The 22,120-nt window shown below is 43.7% G+C and overlaps 1 protein-coding gene and 1 long non-coding RNA gene across 6 annotated transcripts in view; one reads left to right on the top strand and one right to left on the bottom strand.

The window, feature by feature from the left end:
- The window catches only part of DCLK2 (doublecortin like kinase 2), a 153,658-nt gene that overhangs the window by 86,657 nt on the left and 44,881 nt on the right, over positions 1 to 22,120 (bottom strand). The gene's annotated exons all lie outside the window — the stretch shown is intronic.
- The window catches only part of LOC120990031, a 36,450-nt gene continuing 25,851 nt past the window's right edge, over positions 11,522 to 22,120 (top strand). The window contains exon 1 of the long non-coding RNA XR_005776360.1: positions 11,522 to 11,616. This is a non-coding gene — a long non-coding RNA (uncharacterized LOC120990031). The remainder of the gene's footprint in view (positions 11,617 to 22,120) is intronic.

Raw genomic sequence — 22,120 nt, 5'->3', positions numbered from 1 at the left:
TTTTTTTTTTTTTTATAAATATTTTATTATTATAATACAAAAATTTAAATCCATATTACATACTTGATATTATAAATTCCATAGATCCGCCAATTCTGATCTGTAAACATAATTGACAATAATTTCATGCAGATATCCATAATATGTCAGTATTTAAAAATCAAAGGGAGGTCTCCTACTGGGGAGGGTGACAGGGCTCACCCGACATCCTAGGCTTGATAATGCAAGTGGAAAAAGCAACCCACTTAGCCCAGGTTCTCCATTCGCTACAGGGATAGGGGCCCGAAATCCAGACAGCCGCCCGGCAGCGAGCGCCGCTCGCGCACGCCCTCCCCCAGACACGGGCAAGTACGAGCGGAAGGACTGGCACTCATGTGGCCGATCGCTTTATGCTCACATGCTGCCTAAAGGCGAGCTTGCAGCGATCTTTAATCGCAGGCATTTGATAAAGCAAAAACCAGAGAGGGGAGTCCAGCAGTCTTTTACCACAGTGGTAGAAACCCACTCGTATATTTTACTGCCTCATCCCCATATGATTAAGTCAGCTATCGGTTGCATGGTTCACCATGCTTTGCGTTTATTCGCATTGATATTTCATGCGACAGAGAACTCGAACCGAGTGTCACTCAGCAATTAAAAAGGATATAAGCAAAAAACAAAGCCAGATACCTGCTCTGTCTCTTAAAATGAGCACATAGTAGCGCGCCCACCGCGTGTGTCACCTCCCTGCCCGCAATCGAGCCCCATGTCTGACGGGAAGAGCCGTATCCCGAGCCGCGCCCGATATCCGGGCACCTCCAGACCCCGAGCCACGGTCCCCTACCCATGTACCGCTCGATATTATACCTGGATAAAAAAATTTTTACCATTATTTAATACCGGGAAGTCCCCCCTCTTTCAGTCCTGGAGACCCTCCCATGCTTCCAATATACCTCCACATTCTTAATCAATATAATACATACAGAAAAGCCGGACAGCTAGAATTTTCCCCAACTCACCCCATAAACCCACCCCCCCCCCCCACCTTGCAGGGAAAAAAAAGAAAGAAAAAGGGATCATAATTAATTAGTCGTATCCCAATCTTTCCATAAGCTATTCCACTTTAAATAGGATCCTCTTTTTTTGTACAGGATCTTCTCGTAACTTTTCACTTTCTCTACCAAGCCCAGCCAGTTATTACAGTCTGGGGCGGAAGAACAGAACCAGGATCTAGAAATCAGGAGCCTAGCTAAGAACATCACCTTAGTCAACAAATGGCTTTTTATGGGTTGATAATTAACCTCAGATAAATCTCCCAGGACCCATATCCTGGGAGACAAGGGAACCACAATTCTAAGTTTACTCGCCAGGTTCTTTTGGACCATGCTCCAATAACTACTCACCATTGGGCAGTCCCAGAACAGATGTAGATGATCTGCCTCGGGCTCGCCACAACGGGGGCAGTCAGAGGAAGCCCTGAGTCCTCTTCTATATAACCATATGGGTGTTACATAAATTTTGTGCAAAATATTAAATTGTACAACAGTGTGGTTAAAATTATGTGAAACCAATTTTAAACTTTCCCCTATATTCTCCCAGTTAGGAGGGCCTGCCTCTGAAAGAAGAGAAGACCAGGCTCTCTGTCCCGGAGAGAAAACATCCAAAAAAAAATTATCCATTAAGTGTCTGTAACAGTGAGATAGTTTAATTCTCGTGACAATTTTCTTACAAATTAAGTCCTGTAAAAATACAGAAGTATCTATAATAAAAAGGTGACTATTCAAAGTATTAGAAAGTGCTGACCTCAGTTGGAAATATGCATACCAAGCCACCTCGCCTAAATTTGCCCTTAGTTCCATAAGGGGCAAAATTTGTCCTCCACTAACTACTTGATGTAAGTATTGCACATTTTTGGTCCTCCAGTACTGGCGGCAACTTAAGTCTTTTAAATTAAGAAGTTTTTGGTTATGCCATAATGGGGTGCAAATAAGCGATGCCTTAACTCCACACCAGCTCCTTATGGCCGACCAAGTCTTTATAGCCATTCTGCAGAACAGTGTAAACCCTCTTATAGAATTTGACAAATAATCAGATTCCAGTACGGTAAAAAAATCGGAAAAACCTGCATCTTTCACCACTTTACTGCAGAAGGGGCTATTTTCCCAATCATTAAAAAGGCAGAGTTGGGAGGCCACAAAGTAGCCCCTAAAATAGGGGAGGTTAAGACCTCCCCGATTGTAGGGCATAGAAAAATAGAGTGCCTTCAATCTCACGCGCTTCCTCCCCCATAATAAATCATTGAGCACCCGCTCTATCAATCTAAAGTGTTTATCTGTAATCCATATAGGCGAGTTGCGCAAGACATAAAGAACCTGGAGAAGCACTACCATTTTTATTATTGAAATTCTATCCGCTCTTGCTAGAAGAATTTTTTGCCATATCTTAATTTTTGCTCTTAACTTTACTAACAAAGGAATTAGGTTAAGTTGTAAATATTCTTGAGGTTTAGCAGAAACTGTTATCCCCAGGTACTTTATTGAATCAGAGATCATTACCTGATTATTAAGTTCGCCTCGCAACTCATCTATAGGAAGAAGGACGGTCTTATCCCAGTTGATCTCAAGTCCAGATAACTCGGAGAAGTGGCCAACCAAGTCCATTATACGAGGAAGAGTCGTATCTGTTTGATGGATGAAAACCAGGATATCATCTGCGTAAAGAGATACGCGGTCATGCTGCCCCATTATGCCAAAACCAACCACCTCCGAGTCCTGTCTTATCGAAGCCGCTAAAGGTTCAATATAAATATTAAATAAAAAGGGGGAAAGGGGACAGCCTTGACGGGTACCTCTTCCCAAAGTGAAACTCTCTGTCGTCGAATCATTGATCCTGATCCTGGCAACTGGGGAATTGTAAAGTAGCTGGACCATCGCCATAAATCTTGGGCCAAAGCCCATTCTTTTCATTACCTCCCAGAGAAAAATCCACTCCACCCTGTCGAAGGCTTTAGTAGCGTCCAACGACAGGATGGAGCGGGCACCACGCCCTGGGGACTGAATATTCATAAATAGCCTATGCAGATTATGATGAGTACCCCTATTTGGCATAAAGCCATTTTGATCTGGGTGAATAATCGTGGGCATAACCCGCGAAAGCCTCCTAGCCAGAACTTTTGATAGTAACTTAACATCGGTATTTAATAATGATATTGGTCTGTAGGAGCTCAATTCTGCCGGGTCTTTGTCCTTTTTTAGAATTAAAACAATAAGAGCCTCCATCATAGAGTGTGGTAGTCTCCCTCCCTGTGTTGCCTGGGAGAAAACCTCTAGCAACTGAGGGAGGATGACATCACTATACTTGCGATAGACCTCATATGGAAGGCCATCCACTCCTGGCGAGGAGTTCCCCGAGACAGACCCAAGGGCCTCCTGCAGCTCCATAAGAGACATCTCCTCCTCGAGATATTCCCTCTGAACTTCATTTAAAGTAGAAAATGAAATTTTCTCCAGGAAACGCATCGCCAGTTCAGCTGACAGACCAGGGGAGGATCTATATGTCTGGGCAAAGTATTGTAAAAAAGTATTCTCAATTCCCTCTAAATCTGTTATGGTTTTGCCCTCTGCATTACGGATCGAAGTAATGGATAGTTTTTTCTTATCTTGTTGTGAAATAATTCTAGCTAAAAGTTTCCCCGGGCGTCCAGACTCGATGAAGTAATTAAGCCCCTTAAAAAATACCCTGTGGTTTGCTTTCTCTGTTACATATTTCTCCAGAGAGCAGCTAGCCTTCTGCATCTCTTCCCTGTTGTGTTCAGTTGGATGGCTAGTATATCTCTCAGTTGTAAGTACAGCAATCTGAACCAATTCCTCCTCTTTCTTCCTAAATATTCTCTTTGCTGCGACAATCTCACTTATAAAAACCCCCCTCAAATATGCTTTCGAGGCATCCCATACTGTATTGATACTGGCGGAGGGAAGATTGACCTCCCAAAAGGAGGACATCAATAGTTTAATCGACTGCAGGTTGTCCATAATAGTGAGCCAGTATGGATTCAACTTAAATCCTAGCCCCCTAATATCCTTATTCTCCCCGCTGGAAACCTCAATCAGTACGGGTGAGTGGTCCGAAACTGTTCTTATTCCGTATCGCATCTTGCAGATATTACTCAAGTTGCTCTCATTGGTGAGTGCTAAATCGATCCTAGACATTGCTCTACCCCCCCTGCTGACACAAGAATATACTCTCTTTCCACCGCCAAGATATTCCCATATATCCACCACTCCAACCTCTAAACAAAATTGAGACAGCGGGGAATTACAGAAATTCCTCCCCCTTCCTGCATCTATTGAAAATCTATCTTTATTAGGGTCAAGGACCGCATTAAAATCCCCCATCAGGATTAAGCGGCATTCTGGTCTTTTTTCAAAAAATAACATTAGTTGAAGCAGTGGGTACATTGAGAATGGCGGAGGTATATAAAAAAAGGCAAGAATATAGCTGTCGCCATGCAGCTTACCATGCAAGAAGATAAATCTACCCTGAGCATCTATGTAGGATTTTATAAGGGTGAAATCTATGGAGTTATGAATAAGAACCGAAATACCCCTAGAGGAGCCAGTAAAGGTGGAGTGATACGATTGGGACTGCCATCCCGTTGTCAGACGGAACAAGGTTTCTTTAGTTAAATGGGTTTCTACTATACAAATAATTGCTGGAAGATATCTTTTTAATGCATCCATGATCGCTTGCCTTTTAACTCTTTCCCCAAGTCCTCTGACATTCCAAGCTACTATTCTAGTGGACATCGCTCACCGAAAAAAAGAAAAAAAAAAAAAAAAAAAAAAAAAAAAAAAGGAAAAAAAAACATTCCTGCAAGGTGGGTACCCCCCCCCCCCCTATCCATTGATCCGCCCGAACTGCTCAGCGAACCTCTAACCACCGGCCGTTCTCCCCCAGCCTGGCCCCCCCCCCTTCCATCCCTCCGATCATAGTAATACACAATTTCAAATGCCTATTTGATCCATCCAGTCTGATGCCTGTTGTGGTGTCTCAAAAAAAAGAGAAGTCCCATTGTGAATTACTCTTAATTTCACAGGATACTGTAGGGAATATTTAATCTCCTTAGCCGCCAAGCGTTTCTTTATCTCTATAAAGCTTTTCCTTTTTTCCTGGGTCTGCCGCGCAAAGTCAGGAAAGAAGAGCAGATTAGTGCCCTGGTATTCAATAGGTGTACATTCTCTTGCTCTTTTCAGGATCATATCTCTGTCCGCGGATAGTAGTAATTTGATTAACACTGCACGCGGCGGTCTCCCCGGAATCAATTTCCCTCCTGGAATTCGGTGGGCTCTTTCTATTTGAAACATAGAAGAGAAATTATCGCTGCCGAAACTATGCATAATCACATCTTTAAGTTGTTCCTCCAGCTGTCGGCCTTCCACTCCTTCTGGGAAACCAATTATGCGGACATTGTTGCGCCTTGACCTATTTTCTAAGTCCTCTAGTTTGTTTTGAAGTGCTTGATTTTCTGAGGCTAGAAGCAGAGTTTTAGACTTTAACGTATCCATGTCCGTTTGCAAAAAGTCGACAGTTTTTTCCACACTAAGAACTCGGTCCCGGATCTTTACTAGGTCTTCTCTTATTAATGAAATATCGCTCTGCACTGACCCCAATTGGGTTGACATTTCTTGCACTAAAGTGCCATTATTTTCCACAGCGCATAGGATTTTGTCCAAGACAGATGGGTCGTATTCAGTTCGCATTTGTGCAGAGAGACAGTCCTCGCCTGCCTCCTGGTCTGCCCCCTCCAGTCCATCCTCAGAAAGTTCATCATTTTGGGAAGTTTTAGCGAATTTTTTCAGTTTGGCAGGGGGTTTAGTTTTGGCTAGGTTCTTTTCATTTGAAAAGGGCGATTTCAGAAACTTGTCGATTTTGTTCTCTGGGGTCTTAGTCCCAGACTTAATTGAAGAGGAATCAACTGAGCGTCGCTTTGGGGGCATTCTCCCCAATTCCCCCCCCCCCCTAACCTTCTGCTTAAGTTTCTGCTTTAGTCTTCCTTTCCCTTCTCCCCCTACCAGGTTTTCATTTTTATTTTATTTTTATATATATTTTCTTTCACCTATTAACCCTTTTTTCTGTCTCTTCTTTCCCTTTTTTTTCCCCCCTTTTTTTTTTTTTTTTTTTTTCCCTTTGTGCCCTCTTTTCCCACTTTTCCTTTCTCACCCTGTCTCCTCCTTATCCCCTTTTCCCCAGACGGCACAAGATTTCAACATAAACAAAACTATGCCCTCTTCACAGCAATATACACTGCTATCCCTCTTGCAACAATATAGCAGAAAAATCAACAGTACGGCAGGTATAGAATAACTGAATGGAATTGCTATTCTCACGTGTCCGGAGGCCTAATCCCGAAGCACGCCGTGACTGTGGCGGTGCAGTGGCGAAGTAAAGGGGAGACAGCCGAGGTATCCAACAGTTGAGATATCCAACAGGGCGGCAGTCCGGTAACAGGCAGGAGCAGGAGCGGCAAGGTGGAATCAGGCGGTCCAGTGGCAAGAAGAGCAGGAGGCAGCAGATGGAGCCAGCAGCCAGGCAAGACCAATCGATCGGAGCCGGGGAGGCAGAGCCGAACGACAGCACGCAGACAGAGCAGGCAGAGTGGCAGCGAGCGAGGACGGCAAATGGAGGAACCAGAAGCGGGGCAGCGATGGAGCCCAGTCGAGGGACAGGAGCAGTGCCGGAGCGGTATCCAGCAACGGCAGCAGCCAGACAACTCCCCACAATCAGCAGAGACGATCCAGCGACAAGACCAGGTGGAGTATAGTGGCGCGTCGCGGCTCACAACTCAGGGCATCAGCTGTTCCATCTCGGCTGTTTCGGCATCAGCATCAGCTGTTCGACATCGGCCTGGAAGGGGAAGGCCAGCAGTGGGGGAGATCGAGACGCGACGTACACTCACGTCATCCCGCCGCCTGGATGCCCATTTATTAATTTATTAACCCTTGTACAAAGGAAAAAGTAAAGCAGTTGTCCATAGCAACCAAATTCCAGCTTTAATTTTTTTCATTGCTATCAACAACTGCGCCGCTGTTTCTTTGCACAAGGTTTGATAAATCTCCCTTATGACTAAGTTAAACTGAAATTTGCTCAGACCATAATTGGTATCGGTGAGTACTTAAATAAAAGTATCGGTACTCGTACTCGGTCTTAAAAAAATGGTATCGGGACATACCTAGTTGCTACGTTCCGTGGTCCGCAAAAAATTAATAAAAATAACCTGTCCTATTCTTGTCCATTTTGCGGACAAGAATAGGCAGTTATATCAATGGCTGTCCGTGCCGTTCTGCCATCAGTGTTTTGCGGATCGGCAATTTGCGGACCGCAAAACACACAATGGTCGTGTGGATGAGGCCCAAGTCTTTCCTTTATAATTTCCTTCTGAAACCACATTTGGTTAAAAAGAAAATGCATGAAAACTGCAAAAAAAAAACGCTGGAGAAGATTTACTAATAAAAAATTTGGCAAAAAACTGGTGCATATACTTTGCATTACGTTTACTGTTTTACACCTTTTTCTAAGGTTTTTACGCCACGTCTGGCAATGGGACGTGGCTTCGACAGAAAGGGAGTGTGACGAAAAATGCACTAAAATCTTGATGCATTTTTGGGGTAAAACTAATCCAACTTAGGCTAATTTCACACTCGCGTTTTGTGCGGATCCGTCTAGTATCTGCACAGACGGATCCGCACGAATAATGCAAACGCTTGTATCCGTTAATAACGGATCCGTTTGAATTATTCATAAAAAAAAAAAGTCTAAGTAAAAACGGATCCGTCTCGACTTACATTGTAAGTCAGGACGGATCCATTTGGCTCCGCATAGTCAGACGGTCACAAAAACGCTGCAAGCTGCATTTTAGTGACCATCTAAAAAGCGCAACGGAGGCCAAACGCAGCCAAATTGATGTATTCTGAACGGATTCTTAGGCCCCTTTCACACGGGGGAGATTTCCGCACGGGTGCAATGCGTGAGGTGAACGCATTGCACCCGCACTGAATCCGGACCCATTCATTTCTTTGGGGCTGTGTACATGAGCGGTGATTTTCACGCATCACTTTTGCGTTGTGAAAATCGCAGCATGTTCTATATTGTGCGTTTTTCACACAACGCAGGCCTCATAGAAGTGAATGGTGCTGCGTGAAAATTTACTGCATTATTTTCCCTTATAACATGGTTATAAGGGAAAATAATAGCATTCTTAATACAGAATGCATAGTACAATAGGGCTGGAGGGGTTAATTTTTAAAAAAAAATATAATATAACTCGCCTTAATCCACTTGATCGCGCAGCCCGGCTTCTCTTCTGTCTTCTTCTTTGCTGTGCACAGGAAAAGGACCTTTGATGATGTCACTGCGCTCATCACATGGTCCGTCACATGATCCATCACCATGTTAAAAGATCATGTGATGGGACCATGTGATGAGCGCAGTGACGTCATCAAAGGTCCTACTCCTCAAAGAAGAAGACATAAGAGATGCCGGCTGCGCGAACAAGTGGATTAAGGTGAGTTAAATGATTTTTTTTTTAACCCCTCCAGCCCTATTGTACTATGCATTCTGTATTCAGAATGCTATTATTTTCCCTTATAACCATGTTATAAGGGAAAATAATACAATCTACACAACCTTGAACCCAAACCTGAACTTCTGTGAAGAAGTTCGGGTCTGGGTACCACATTCAGTTTTTATCGCGCGGGTGCAATGTGTTTTGCACGCGCGTGATAAAAAACTGAACAACGGAACGCAATCGCAGTCAAAACTGACTGCAATTGGGTACCTACTCGCACGGGTTTGCCGCAACGCATCCGGACCTTATCCGGACACGCTCGTGTGAAAGAGGCCTTATCCATTCAGAATGCATTGGGGCTTAACTGATCCGTTTGGGCCGCTTGTGAGAGCCCTGAAACGGATCTCACAAGCGGACCCAGAAACGCCAGTGTGAAGGTAGCATTATATGTGGTGTAACCTTACACTAGACAGTTTTTTGGTGCACAGACAGAATTTCTGGCACAAGAACGAAATTCTAGCATAAATCTATTGCAGGATTTATGAGACTCCAAATTTACAAAGGTCTATGGGCCAGAATAGTAAGGCCTATTACACATGACCGTATGGCTTTTTCTGTATTTTGCGGTCTGCAAACAGAGGATCCGCAAAAAATACAGATGACGTCCGTGTGCATTCCGGTTTTTGTGGAACGGAACACCTAGCCCCTGATAGAACAGTACTATCCTTTGTCCGTTATGCGGACAATAATAGGACATGAACGGAACGGAAAAAACGGAAACAGAATGCACACGGAGTACATTACATTTATTTTTTTGTGGACCCATTAAAATGAATGTTTCCGTATGCGTACAGAACGAAAAAAAATGGAACGGAAAAAAAAAAAACGTTTGTGTGCAAGTGGCCCAAGACTGTGATTCTTATTTTTAGGTGCAAAGTGCAACACTATTAGTAAATCTGCCCCACTGTCTGTGAAACCACCCTAAGGCCTATTGCAAACAAACGATACAGATTAGATCCGGATGCGTTCAGGAAAACTCGCCATTTCGCAAGCAGGTTCAGTCAGTTTTGTCTGCGATTGCGTTCAGTTAAATTTTTTTTGTGCTGTCCACATCCGTTGCTCCGTTCCGTGGCCCCGCAAAAAATATATAACATGTCCTATTCTTGTCCGTTTGGCGGACAATAGGCATTTCTACAATAGGCCGCCTGTTCCGCAAATTGCGGAAGGCACAAGGGCGGCTTCCGTTTTTTTTGCGGATCCGCAGTTTGCGGACCGCAAAAAAAACTGAACGGTCGTGTGCATGAGGCCTTTGGTCAGTGATTTCCATCAGTGATTGTGAGCCAAAACCAGGATTGGAGCCACCATAGACATAAGGTATAAGGCCTCTTGTACACAACCATATGCTCACCATGACATATGGTCCGTGAGCGGGCCATATGTCCCAAAGTGGCATTGATTGTGCGCACGGGAGCGCACAGCATCATAGATTACAATGATGCTGTGCACGTCGGGCATCCCGCACTCATATGATCTTATGAGTTCAGGACAATAGTCCCGCGGGTGGCCAGACGTGCATAGCATCATTGTAATCTATGATGCTGTGTGCTCCCGTGCGCACGATCAATGCCGCTCCGGGACATATGGCCCGCTCACGGACCGTATGTCATGGAGGGCATACGGACGTGTGCAAGAGGCCTAAGGGAAAGATCTGCACCTGTTCTGTGTTTAGAGCCGGACCTGGCTTTGGCTCAAAATCACTGATGGAAATCACTGACCAAACACTGTGAATATGGCATTACTGGTACTGTGCTATGCTGCGTTTTTTTCTGCAAGGGAACCCGCTGAAAAAACGTGCATATTCCGCTATGTGTGCAGATAGCCTAAGGCCCCTTTCACACGGGCGAGATTTCCGCGCGGGTGCAATGCATGAGGTGAACGCATTGCACCCACACTGAATACAGACCCATTCATTTCTATGGGGCTGTGCACATGAGCGGTGATTTTCACGCATCACTTGTGCGTTGCGTGAAAATCGCAGCATGCTCTATATTGTGCGTTTTCCACGCAACGCAGGCCCCATAGAAGTGAATGGGGCTGCGTGAAAACCGCAAGCAAGTGCGGATGCGGTGCGATTTTAACGCATGGTTGCCAAGATGAAAGTCTATTCACTGTATTATTTTCCCTTATAACATGGTTATAAGGGAAAATAATAGCATTCTTTAATACAGAATGCTTAGTAGAAGGTCAATTAAAGGGTTAAAAAATAAAATAAATTAACTCACCTCCTCCTCTTGATCGCGTAGCAGTTTCTTCTTACTTCTTAAATCATGAGCCGCCGGCTAAAGGACCCGTGGTGACGTCAGATCACATGGTCCAATCACATGGTCCATCACTGTGGTGATGGACCATGTGATGAGCTCAGTGACGTCACCACAGGTCCTTTGACAGGTCGTGAAGAAAGAACAGGAGACCGGCAGCTACGCGATCAATTGGAGGAGGAGAGTTAATTTTTATAAAAAAAATGTAACCCTCAATTGACCTTGTCCTAAGCATTCTGTATTAAAGAATGCTATTATTTTCCCTTATAACCATGTTATAAGGGAAAATAATTACATCTACACAACACCGAACCCAAACCTGAACTTCTGTGAAGAAGTCCGGGTCTGGGTACCACATTCAGTTTTTTATCACGAGCGTGCAAAACGCATTGCTCCCGCGCTATAAAAACTGAATGGAACGCAATCGCAGTCAAAACTGACTGCAATTGCGTACCTACTCCCGCGAGTTTGCCACACTGCACCCGGACCTAATCCCGACACGCTCGTCTGCAAGGGGCCTAACAGTCTTCAGTGGCGCTTTGTGCAATTTTGCACTTTTAGTGCCGTTTTTTGCACCTGCAGTTTTTGGTGCATTTTGTGGTAAAGTGTATGAGAAATATGAAACCTAGAAAATGCATTTTTTGCCTTTCATGTGTTTTTTTTAAGGCATTTTTCAAGTTCTATGGTAAAATACATGAACAAAAACACACCTAGTTTTTGCAAAAAGGACATCACAGACCCAAAAATGCACCAAAGGTTAAGAATATTGCCACAAAAAAACTCTGTTTGTAGCGTGTTTTATATTTCCCTACAAACTGCCTGAAGTGGTTTTTAAAGAAAAAAAACTGGGAGGAAAAGCATCGAAAACACGGTGACAAATTCATGGCTAAATCAACATGAGTAACGAGGATTTGTCATGGATTTTGCTGTTGATTTGCCACGGGTTTTAGCCTATGCATTGTAGGGTGAAGTCCTTGGCATACAGTAAATTGACATGCAGCTGATTTGAAATCATGCCAAGGCATGCATGCCAATTTCTGTGCGGGGTACATGCAGAATGTTTTATGTGACATCTTATCCATTTTCTGCAAATGTCAACTGTTTCTGCAGCATATTCTCCCTGTGTGCACTTATGCCACTGAAAACACAAGGCGAAAGGTTCTAATGTAGAACAATTTCAACTCCATTGGGCCTCATGCACACGACAAACTGCAGATCCGCAAAAAAAAGGAAGCAGTCTGTGTGCCTTCCGCAATTTGCGGAACTGAACGGGCGGCCCATTGTAGAAATGCCTATTCTTGTCCGCAAAACGGACAAGAATAGGACATGTTATTTTTTTTTTTGCGGGGCCACGGAACGGAGCAACGGATGCGGACAGCACACGGAGTGCTGTCCGCATCTTTTGCGGCCCCATTGAAGTAAATGGGTCCGCATTCGAGCCGCAAAAAATGCGGCTCGGATGCGGACCAAAACAACGGTCGTGTGCATGAGACCTTATTTAGTGGAATTTTTCTCTTCATATTAAAAAAAAATAAAAAAAAATAAAATTACAAATTCCCCTAGACGTTTAGCAAACATCTGGAGATAGTATAAAAAAAAACACCACAAAAATCTTAGTGTGAACAGAACCTCAGACAAGGCTTTCGCCTTGCAAAATCCGCCCCAGTTTTACAGCTTGAATGCCGTTGACCCGTCTGTGGTGTGTAATCACTGAATCGAACCAAAACCTAAAAACACTGGCCAGTGGAGTTGGTCCAGACACCTTGCCAAGGAAGATTTGCCCTTTCTTGGTGCGTCATAGCTTTAAACCTCTGGCTCCATGAACGGCAGCACGACCGCCCATTGAAAACAACCACCAATATTATAACCCCGGGCGTTGATATGTCACGTTAATATAAAAATAAACGTTCAGAAAATTGTTATAACAAAGATTATATATATTATCATCAGTATTATCATATACTGTTACATAGTAATTAATAGGAGATAATATTTTTGAAATCAAATGAAAATGAAACGAATTGAGCTGTGAAAATGTAAAATAAGGATGATTAATATGCTAGTGATTTCCTGGAAGGTCAGTGCACAACGCCTTGATCCTATATTTACGACACTGGTCTTACAAATCTTGAAGCAGAGAAAAGCCACTAAAACGCATGCTGACATCAGCTGATTTTCTAGATTGAAATTCATTGTCAGACTCTTGGAACAAGTCATTTACTCTCAGCATGCGATGCCTTTTCATTATTGATCCAAAGCCTAATCTGCAAAATATTGAGTGTTAAAAAGGATGCATCAGGGCGAATATAATTCATTTAAAGCTATTGATGTGTTACGTTCTCATCACGAAAATAAAGAGGTCCCTTGTAACAAAGAGAGCTCAAAGCATGCACAAGTGCGCCGAATAGATGAAGCCCTGTAATGTGTGCCAAGATGCTCCTATTTACACATAATTACGCCAAATTCACAGTCATCCCACTCGTTCTCCATGTTAAATAGAAGGATTACAAAGCCCTTTACCAACATCACGCAGCACAATGCACCTGCTACACCAGCTATGGTCTGAAGCAGCTGAGATCCTGGAAAACCACGCTGAGTCAGAAGGAAACGCCACATGAGACGCCGTTAGCCCCATCCACGAGTCAAGGAAACCTACAAACACCCTTTACTGTGCACAAGTCAAGATGGAACCTATTCAATCTGATCGCACGAAGATGTAAAAAACGTATGGAGGGATGCCACATAATATAAGGAATCTGATTGATCAAACTTACAATGAATAACCAATTGTACTGTATAATGAAGATTCCTCTCGGTCACCCGACTTTCCAATTAGACAAATATCCCTTAGGGCAGTGGTTGCGAACCTATGGCACGGGTGCCAGAAGCAGCACTCAGAGCCCTCTCTGTGGGCACCCGCTCCCTGGAAAAAGTCTATGCTGTACCAATATGCCTTAGGCCCCTTTCACACGGGGCCAGAATTCCGTGTGGGTGCAATGTGTGAGGTCAACGCATTGCACCCGCACTGAGTCCGGACCCATTCACTTCAATGGGGCTGTTCAGATGAGCGGTGATTTTCACGCATCACTTGTGCGTTGCATGAAAATCGCAGCATGTTCTATATTCAGCGTTTTTCACACAACACAGGCCCAATAGAAATGAAGGGGTCTGCGTAAAGATCGCAAGCATCCGCAAGCAAGTGCGGAAGCGGTGCGATTTTCACGCATGGTTGCTAGGACTTGATGTAAGTAAATTGATAAAAAAGTCAATTTACTGCATTATTTCCCCTTATAACATGGTTATAAGGGAAAATAATAGCATTCTTAATACAGAATGCTTACTAAATGTGGATTTAGGGGTTAAAAAATAAAAAATTAATGTTGTTCGCCGGCATCATCTTCTTTCAGGACCTGCCAAAGGACCTTTGATGACGTAATCGTGGTGACGTCTGCGCAGGTCCTGCTGAATAAAGATAGAGGATTTCTATGTTCATTCAGCAGGACCTTCGCTGAATGATGCTACGTCAAAGGTCCTTTAGCAGGTCCTGAAAGAAGAAGGACCCCATAGACTATAGTGGGATACGTTATGTTTACACTCAGAAGATGATTTTGAAGCGGAGACAAAAGTCCTTCGAGCACAACTTTTGTCTCCGCTCCAATATCATCTTCTGAGCGGAAACTTAACGGACCCCATTATAGTCTATGGGGTCCTTAGGCTCCGTTATGTACTGCATCCGTCCTTTCCGTTCTCCTGCTTCTATAACGGAGCAGGAGAACGGAAAGGCTGAACGGTGATGTGAACGAAGCCTTAAATGTGCGAAGGGGAGCTTATGTCCGGGTTCAGCTCTGAACCCACACAACCCCTTTAACAATTCCAGAATTTAGCAGTTGTCTTCCAACTGGACCGCTATCTGCAAGCCTGCTGGTACCATTAGTGCCAACCTGTCTTATAATCCGTAAATAGCTATTGATTTTCTGCCTTGAACACAGAAGCACAAGGCCAGCTTCTATTCTGCAGATGGGATGTTCTCAAGGGTATTCCGTATGTGATACACCACAGTCCACAGTGAATGGTTGCTATGGTAACCATGCAAATGTTACCTGTACAGATTGATTCTACACGGTTTCCCATGTAAAGGTTTCATGGAACTGCTCCACAAACCTGTTTTCTACAGTTAAAAGCAGATTTATATAAAGCTTCTTTCACATTAGCATTAGGCTTGCCCGGCAGGGGAACAGCCGTACTAACGCTTGCACACGTGTGCTGCCACAAGTCTGGCCCGGCTCCATTCACTATAATGGGGACGAGCAGGAGATGCGGCCGCAGCACGGCAAACATGCCTAACGCTAATGTGAAAGAAGCCTACGGCAACTTTCACACGAACGATACGGATTAGGTCCAGATGCGTTCCGTTAAAAATGCGCGATTTTGCTCTCAAAAAAGGTCAGTTATGTCTGCGATTGCGTTCAGTTGCTCAGTTTTTTCCATGCGGGTGCAATGCGTTTTTCACGAGCGTGATAAAAAAAAAAAAAAACGAAGGTTTACAAACAACATCTCTTAGCAACCATCAGTGAAAAACGCATCGCATCCGCACTTGCTTCCGGATGCAATGCGTTTTTCACGCAGCCCCATTCACTTCTATGGTTCCAGGGCTGCGTGAAAATCTCAGAATATAGAACATGCTGCGATTTTCACGCAACGCAAAAGTGATGTGTGAAAATCAACGCTCATGTGCACAGCCCCATTGAAATGAATGGGTCCGGATTCAGTGCGGGTGCTGTGCGTTCACGTCACGCATTGCACCAGCGCGGAAAACTCGCTCGTGTGAAAGGGGCCTTAGGAAACCTTTGCAGGCGTTTTGTGTTGATTATCTGATTAGAATGTGACCCCATGAGTTTACTATATTGAAGTTATCACAATAATCTCATTTTCCGAGATACCGACTTTTGGGTTTTCATTATCATCAACATTAAAAGAAACAAATACTTGAAATAGATCACTGTGTATGATGAATCTATACGAGTTTGACTTTTTTAAATTGAATTACTGAAATCAATTAACTTTTCAATGATGTTCTAATTTATTTAGATACATCTGTAGGTGCTAATTTTAAAGAGGATCTGACAGCTCTCTTTACATATCTGTCTAATAAACTTTGGAGCATCATTTTGTAGATCCCATAAGCACTGACTGTGCAAGAACATGCCCCCAACTGGCTACAACCCGTTTATAAATTTCTAGTAGAAATAACAGAGGAACAGCAGCAGAAGGTAGAGTTCTACTACTGTTATGATTACTTGGGCTACTTTCACACTGGCGTTTCTGGGTCCGCTTGCGAGATCCGTTTTGGGCCGCTTGTGAGAGCCCTGAAAAGGATCAGTTCAGTCCCAATGCATTCTGAATGGATAAGGATCCGTTCAGAATGCATCAGTTTACCTCCGTTCAGCCTCCATTCCGCTCTGGAGCCAGACACCAAAACGCTGCTTACATCGTTTTGATGTTCCGCCTGACGATGCGGAGCCAAAAGGATCCGTCCTGACTTTCAATGTAAGTCACGATGGATCTTAGAGGTTTTTTTTTAAAGAATAATGCAAACGGATCCGTTCTGAACGGATACAAGGGTTTGCATTATCGGTGCAAACGGATCCGCACAAAACCGGTACAAGACGGATCCGCACAAAACGCAGGTGTGAAAGTAGCCTAAAAGGCGATGGGTACTCTTTACTGGCAAATGTTTCCAGGACTGTTTCTTTTGGACAGTTTTTCACAAATTCCCATTAACCTACTTCTAGTATCCGCACACTGATCCAAGACATTTTTTCATAATTTTTATACATTGGCTAAAAAACTACTAAAAGTGCCTGACACTGGTTTTCTCCACTCTCCCCACTGAAAACACATAAAAGCTGTCAGTTGAATGAAGGCTTGGTTGACAGCTACTGAAGGGGTGTAGGCACCTTTAAGCCTCTTGCACCCGGCCGTTGTGGTTCCGTAATTTGCGGTCCCTAATGCACGGGCAACGTCCGTCCAGTGGCCGGGATGGATCAAGACCCATTCAACTTGAATGGGTCAGTGATCCGTCTGCACCGCAAAGAAAAATAGAACAAGTTCTATTTTTTTGCGGTGCAGAGACGGACAGAAACACCACGGACGCACTCCGTAGTGCTTCCATGAGGTTCCGATCCATCCTTCCGTTCCAAATCTACGCGATTGTGGACCTATTCAAGTGAAGGAGCCGCATCTGTGATATGGCCACGGGCACACAACGGCCGTGTGCAAGAGGCCTTAGAGTAAGGGCTCATGCACACGAACGTATTTTCATTCCATGTCCGTTCCCTTTTTTTGTGGACCGTACACTGAACCATTCATTTCAATGGGCCCGCAAAAAACGGAAGGTACTCCGTGTGCATTCCGTTTCCGCATGTCGGTATTTCCGTTGCACAAAAAAAATAGAACATGTCCTATTATTGTTCGCATTATGGACAAGGATAGGACTGTTCTATTATGGGCGGCTGTTCCATTCCGCAAAATACGGAATGCACACGGATGTCATCCGTACTTTTTTGCAGATCAGATTTTGTGGACCGCAAAATACATACGGTCGTGTGCATGAGGCCTAACATGGGAAATTGGACAGAGTCCTCCTAAAATCATCCACTGATTTAAAGAAATGTTCTTCAGTAACAGGAAACATTCAGTGTCGCCGCCTGTTTTCATAGTAAAAAGCCTGTTTACAACTGTCTTATTTTTTAAAGGGGTCATCCCACAAAAAAAAAAAATACTACGGTTTTCAAACCAGCACCTGGATCTGAATACTTTTCTAATCGCATGTAATTAAAAATTTAGCATAGCCACTGAGTTATTCAATAAAATGGATCTGTATAGTGCCACCTGCGGTTTTACTTTTACTTCTTATTTCTTTGTCCTGCTCAATGAGATGGCCGCACATGCTCAGTTTCACCCTTCAACTGCCTCCTGATCTGTTATAGGGAGAGCTGAGACACGCCCCCTGAGCTGCAGCAGAAAAGACACTCCCCTTGAGCTGCCAGCTTGATTTAAATCTAGCAGAGCAATGAATGGGGAGATCTCTGGATCCATGTGAGGTACAGGGCTGGTTAGAGATTTTCATGGACTATATGATGTCTGATTTTTATTTTTTACATCAGTCATGGGATAACCCCTTTGAGTCTCATTTGCCGCCTGTTGCGCCTATTTTGACTTTTAAAACAAATTCAGAAGTTTTCTAACTTTTGTGCCTAATTTATGTTCTATTTATGTAGGTGCGCCTTATTTTACACCAGATTTTGTCGTAAAAACAGTCTAATTTCTACGCCACCCCAGGGCTGGTGTACTTTTCAGTCTCTGTTTTGAGTGGTGAGTTGTGCAACAATTAGCTTATTTTCATGAAGATGTGCGCCAAAAATAAAGTTCACTTGCGCTACATTTTCATGCGCATACTATTTAGACTAGTTTTAGTGAATTTGAATCTGTCTTACAAGAAAACAACAACTAGATGTGAGACATGTTCTATTTTTTTTGTAGAACAGAAATACGGAAACGGAATGCACATGGAGTAACTTCAGTTTTTTTGCGGACGCATTGAAATTAATGGTTCCATAGATGGTCCGCAAAAAAATAAAAACGGAACGGACACGGAAAGAAAATACGTTAGTGTGCATGAGCCCTAAAGCTCCAGCCACTGTGCACAAGGATGATGGATACAGTGAATTTAGGATCACACGGCCTCTGCCAGCAAAATCTGATGTGACACATGACATCTGCGGGGGGAGGGAGGGGAAGATTTTACACACTAATTACCGTAACTGCTAATACCAGGAAGCTCAGTGGGACACAATGTATATTGACCACAAATTTACAACCAGCTCCGTGATTTGCCTTTAAAATGACAGATGGTGGGCTAGGCTAATAATCAACGGGCGTTACATATTCTGGCTAAGCAATCTACTGCTCATGTACTACAGAGAAAAGAACATAACAAAGAGAAGTATACATTAAAGTAAATGAGCTATAGGGCCCATGCACACAACCATTGTTTTGTGGTCCGCAAATTGCAGATCCTCAAAACACAGAAACCGGCCATATAGATTCCGCATTTTGCGGAACGGAAAGGCCAGCCCCTAATAGAATGGTCCTATCCTTGTCCGTACTGCAGACAATGATGGGACATGTTTTATTTTTTGCGGAACATGCGAACATACGGACACGGCACATAGAGTAATTTCCGTTTTTCTTTGCAGCCCCACTGAAATGAATGGTTCTGCATACGTGCTGCAAGAAAAAACTGAGCGGACACGGACAAAAAATACTTTTGCCCATAGGTGAATGTATCATATACAAATATATTAATAATTATCACAAGATATTACAGGCTAGGTTCACAATCGTTAAAATGACTTAATCTTCAGAAAAAGCAGGGAATCCGTAATTTCCTGCCAACTGATGAAACCAGCCAGTAAACGGCAGTGAGGGTCTACTGACAGAGCAAGCAAGGAGACAGCGAGGTGGTCCTAGAATGCCCCCACGTATAAATCATAACAGTGTATGGGGGAAGTGTTGTTTATGCACCTTCCGAAGGGCTCATGCACACGACCGTATATATGTTGCAGTCTGCAAAAAATGGATCCGCAAAAAATATGGATGACATCCTTGTGCAGTCCGTATTTTGCAGAACGGAAGAGCTGACCTCTAATAGAACAGTCCTAGCCTTGTCCACAATGCGGACAATAATAGGACATGTTGTACTTTTTTGCGGAATGGACATACGGAAACTGAATGCACAGGGAGTAACTTCCATTTTTTTTTGCGGACCCATTGAAATCAATGGTTCCGCAAAAAAATAAATAAAAATGTAACAGACACAGAAAGAAAATGCGTTTGTGTGCATGAGCCCTAATACTGTATATAAATGCCCAGAAGAAGCTGTTACAACATCTCTTCACGTTTTCCATTGTATGTCGTGTGGGCTGCTTGCCGGATGGATCTGGGGCCATGTGTCGGTGTGGCAGTGCATATTCGCCTCTTTTTTGAATACTGGCTGCGGATACTTTGTCGTATGAACGTGTCCATTGGGTAGGTCTCTCCTCTCTGTTCAGAAGGGCAGGGGTTAATTGTCTTGCGTGCTGTGTGCTCTGCTCCATGTAGGGGTTAATCCCTCTTTCTGTCTGTGTGCACCAGTGGGTGCTGTGGGCTAATGGGCTCAGCTATAGGTTTGTGTATCCTGGCCCTTGGCTTTGCAACAGCAATGTTTCCCAGCAAAAGTTCCAGTATCCGAGTCTGTTGTTCTGTCCTCTGTCCAGTCCTTGCCAGTCTGTATGTCTGACCCGTGTCTAATGTCATGTCTGACCTTACCCTGTCTGTTGTCCTGCTATCGCCTGTTATGTAGCTTGTTGGTCCCAGTTTTCTGTTCATTAGTCCATTATAGGAGCAGAAGAAGAAAAAAAATAATGGAAGTGCACTTAACTGAAGCGAATGGAGCCTACAGACCCCATTGACTATACTGGGATCCATTAGGTTTCTGTTCAGGAGAACGTTTTTGTAGCGGAGAGAAAAGTCCTGAATACATCTGCTACACACAGATCCAGCACGTCTTGATAGGTGGGAGGTACCCACGTTAGAATAGTCTGAATAGAGGGACAGGTTGCAAAATGCATATCAAGGGGTCTGAAAATGAAAGATGGAATGAAGATTGCAGGCTGAAACTTAATGTAACCATAATGTGAAAAATAATGTTTCCATGTGAAAAGTGTCCATAGCCTTTAAAGGGGTTGTGTCACTTCAGTTAGTGGCATTTATCATGTAGAGAAAGGTAATACAAGGCACTCACTAATGTATTGTTATTATCCATATTGATTCCTTTGCTGGCTTTATTCATTTTTCTATCACATTATACACTGCTCGTTTCCATGGTTACAGGCCACCCTGCAATCCATCAGTGGTGGTCGTGCTTGCACAATATAGGAAAAAGCATCAGCCTATGTGCGCTCTTATGGTCCCGGCCACCGGATAGCTTAGCGATATGTGCAGGACATTCTGTGTCCACATATGTTCCCTCTCATGGCAGGGCTTCCAACGGTCATTTTTTTAGCAGGATAATGCTCCCCCACACACAGCAAGGGCTTCCCAGGAATGTCTCCCCCAGATTGTAACACTTCCTTGGCCGCCTGGTCACCAGATTTATCATCAATGGAGCATTTATGGGACACCAGGTTCAGCAACCTATAAGTGTGCAGGATCTACAAGCTCAGCTGTAACATGTGTGGGCAAATGTGCCACAGGATACCATACAGAACCTGCATGTCCAACCATATCTCATCTAGAAGTGGCCCAACAGGGCACTAGAGCCTCCTTTATACAGTTTGCCCAATAAACATCTTTTTAAACTAATAATGTAATCACTTACCTATATCATCATCATCATCACATTCCCACATAGAAGGTTTCATTGGATTCCAACAACTCATTCTTTGGCCTACGATGGGCTACACTTAATTCAAACGGTTACATGTTATAAAAAGGCTTCTATGTCTAGTGTATAGAAGGTGGCAGCCTATGGGTATGTATCAGCCACCAGCACTGGAAAGACGTGAACTGCATAGGAGGCCCCCTCCTCCAGCCTAATACATTAGAAAATACTTGGCAACTTCCCACATCAGAAGTTACTGCAGAGTCTCCATCTGCCATGTTTAAATCCTTTACATTTCTAACATGTTTGTTCCTCTCCTGCCGTTAACCTTGTTCCTTTTCACAATCTGTCAATACACGGTGGTATGCTTCACACTGGTTCCTATGATTCTAGAAAATACACAAATAATGCTCCCGAAGCCTCCTGTATATAGCGTATGAAGCCCCGAGCACCAGACATTCCATGCATACATACAAGATATTTCATTAGACACTATGGCCCTCATTTATCAAACTGATTTTCTTTACTTGGGAATAAAATGTGGCTTTTCTGTTTTACTTGTAAGACACATTTATAGCCTGCAACAGGCCAAGTCATTTTTTTGCTCCTGCTTAGCTAACTTTAGAAATCCAGCTGTTGGTGCCCTTTTGTGTGGTTTTTGGCCTTATTTATCATAGGGATGGTCTCAACTGCACCCCTCTCCTGACCTGCCTTACAGCAGGTCCACACCTCTGTGTAACCGATCCAGCAGGCTGTTCCGGCTTTTAGCTGGACAACAACCTTTGCATGGAATGGTTTTTGTCCACAACTAAACAGGCACTTATGCTGGAAAGCCAC

This window comes from Bufo bufo, chromosome 2 (assembly GCF_905171765.1).
Source record: "Bufo bufo chromosome 2, aBufBuf1.1, whole genome shotgun sequence".
NCBI classification, from domain to species: domain Eukaryota; kingdom Metazoa; phylum Chordata; class Amphibia; order Anura; family Bufonidae; genus Bufo; species Bufo bufo.
Note: the sequence above shows the minus strand (reverse complement) of the source record. Positions and strands in the feature narration are given on the sequence as shown.